Source organism: Hakea prostrata, chromosome 7 (assembly GCF_041222555.1).
Source record: "Hakea prostrata isolate BN-2017 chromosome 7, UWA_Hpros_2, whole genome shotgun sequence".
Classification (NCBI taxonomy): domain Eukaryota; kingdom Viridiplantae; phylum Streptophyta; class Magnoliopsida; order Proteales; family Proteaceae; genus Hakea; species Hakea prostrata.
This window is the reverse complement of record NC_142606.1, coordinates 62,031,766-62,035,080: the sequence shown is the minus strand read 5'-3', so window position 1 is coordinate 62,035,080 and position 3,315 is coordinate 62,031,766.

Sequence of the window (3,315 nt, the reverse complement as noted above, 5' to 3'; positions counted from 1 at the left end):
TGGGGGTGCTGGGGAGTTGAAAAGAAGGCAAACATTGAGTTCATGGAACATAGACAGTCGATGGAGAAGAACTTAGTATCCATGGCACGTGAGATTGAAAAGCTACATGCACACCTTGCCATTGTTGATGGTAGACCATGGGCTGCAGGTATGTTCTTACTTGCCATATGCTTAATATTTGTTAGCTTCTTGTGGTTGCCTATCCTGCACTGTCGTTTGGAAGATATTGTTACTCTAAATATAATATCCGTGACCAGTACCAGTCTAATCTTTTTTCTGGTTCTGATTTTATTCCTTGATCTTGATCTGTGTTCTACTGACGGAAATTGAATTCCTGTTTGACAATGTTATGTTCTGCAAAAGAATATCTCTCCAGTTTTCCTTTTTAACTTTAATAATTTAATGAAACGGATTTGGTAACCTTTGGCTCACCATTTTTCTGATGGCAATCTTCTTTATGGCCCTAAACTCCTTGCTGTTGAGCATGGCACACATCCTTTAAATCAGACCCTAATTTGGTTCTTTGAAGCTATTCCTGGCTAATATTAGTCTAATCCTCTCTGATGCTAATTTCGTCCTTGATATTGATCTATGTTTGATTTTGGTTAACAATTTTTCTCCATGGGGGAATACCTGAACCAGTTTCCTTTGTCTTTTTTTTTTTCGTGGGGGGCAGGGGGTGACCACTAGATTAGTATTCAGTTAGGGTGTATGGAGTACTTCTAGAAGTGATTGCCCAGTGGATTCTAAATTAATTGACCTCTAATTCCCTGGGTTGGATTTGATTTGGTTATTGGGATAGTGGTTGTTAAATTTGGTGTGTTGGGTCTCTGGTTGAGATGGGTAGATCTTGAGATATTGATGCTTGTCCAGCACCAAATTGGCCAATTTCCCTACTTAGGATTGACAGGTATAGAAGGTATAGAAGTTGGGCCTCTATTTAGCAAGTTTATGTAGACGTGGACTTATATTATGGGCCCAGAAGTTCACATTCAGGTCGAGTACGAAAATAGGTTTTTATTTTGTTTAAATTAAATTAGGTCAAGTCTATCCGAAGTAATGTGCCTTAATTAAATAGAGCTTATCAGCATTAAATAATGCTTATCAAGGGCCTGATGCACATGAGTAAACAATTGTTATTAGGTTAGTAATAAGAGTCCTATTTATATTCAAGTTAGATGATGTACGGTGCAGAGTGTTGGGCTGTTAAAAAAAATCATATAGATAAACTCAGTGTCGCAAAAATGAAGAAGCTAAGATGGATGAATGGCAAAACTAGGATGGATAAGATAAGAAATGATCATATTAGAGTTGGTCTAGGAGTTGCTCCCATAAGTGATAAGCTTCGAGAAAGTCGTTTAAGGTGGCACGGTCATGTTCAATGAAGACCTATAAATGCCCCTGTATGGAGAAGTGATACAATCCATATTGAAAGAATTAAAAGAGCTAGGGGTAGACCTAAGGTAACCTTAGGAGAAGTGGTGAGAAAGGATATGTATAGCTTAGGCATTGTATCTAGCATGGCCTCAAACAGAACTGATTGGAAGGCAAGAATCCATGTAGGCGACTCCATTTAGTTGGGACAAGGCTTATTGTTGTTGTTGTTATTGTTGTTGTTAGATCCTATTTTGAGTACAACTAGGAAAGTCAATTCCAGGCTATAAATACAAGGCCTATGTGTGTAACAGATTTAGATTTCAGATTAATATGAATTCAGATTTCATATTACAGATCAATAAAAAGAGTGTTCCTACTTAAAAACATGGTGTTACTAGAGCTTCTCATCCGTGGTGAGGGACCTCCATGTGATCGAGTGAGCAACCTAGGGTTTTCTATTTGAAGGGTTCTCCTTCGGGGTGCTTGTAGCCTGCCTCCACCTCATCCATCATCATCTCAATCCATTTTCAAACTTGTGTTATAGGTAAGTAATATTCCATTCCCCATCCCACTCTTTTAATTTTTGGTTGAACATCCCTACCCCATTTTACCACTTCTTTATACACCCTAGAATCCATGTCTCTTAATCCCTTCAGCCGATTTCTACCATATTGCAGTTTCATTATCCCTCTACCTCCATTGTTACTCAATCCCAATTGCAGCGCGCAGGGGCGGACCCAGGATTCAAAAGTGGGGGGGGCCGAAGAATAAAAATCCAGATAACCTTCCCGTCGGGAAGCACTAATGCTTATTTTGTAGGGCCCATTATTGATAATAATTTTTTTTTGACAAATATAGATAAATTAAAGCCCAAAAAAAAAACATGAATTCAACCCTAGAAAGTCATACGCAAACCAAAATTTTCTTTGTTAGTAGATGCAAACCAATGGTAGTTTTACCTTACTAACTATAGACATTTTATTCACATTATAAAATCAAATAACAAAAATTGTAAAAGAAATAAAGAAACAAATAGTATAAAATCAAATAAAAAAAAAAAAAATAAAAAAATAGAAACGATAAATAAATTGAGAAAGAGAAAGAATACCTAATTGTGGAGAAGATTTTTTTCCAATTTTTCCTTAACCCATACTTATAGAAAGGGAAGAGAATAAATAGAAAGAGAATATGAGAGGAGAGAATAAATACGGATTGAGGAGTTGATTTTTAATTAGGAATGAAATTTTGAATATCTAATAAGATTTTTTTTCAAAAATTTTCCTTAACCCACGTTTATAAAAAGATAAGAGAATAAATAAAAAGAAAACATGAGAGAGAAGAAAGAGGAGAATAAATAGGGATTGAGGAACTAGTTTTTATATTACCTTTAAAAATGGTTATCAATATTGGGGGGGGGGGCAAATAGTGACATTTCACATGTAGAAAGAGAAAAAGCTGAAGAAAAATAAAGGAATTAGCATAAAAACCAAAAAATTAAGGAATTTATAACAAATTCTAAAAAATCCGGGGGGGGGGGGCATGGCCCCCCCTGGCCCCAATGCAGGTCCGCCCCTGGCAGCGCGTTTCACTATTCCAAAACCCTAATATCTTGCTGCCCTAGATTCCTGAAACCTAACTAACTGTGAAACCCTAGCCCTAGATCTAACTTGAAATCTACAAAACCTTGGTCCTTGATCCCCAAACCCTAATCATAAAACCCTAATTCTGAAACTATAAACACTAACCTTATATTTTCAAAACCCTTGCTCCACAACTGCTAAGCCTCCATCCTAGACCCGTAGAACTCTGACCCTAATAAGTCTCTAACACCAAACTAGACCCCTTTACAAGCTAACTGAGCGCTCTAAAAAAACCCTAACGAACCCTAATCAAATGCGGAAACATTCTAGCATTCAGGTATTTGAAATATCCAGATAC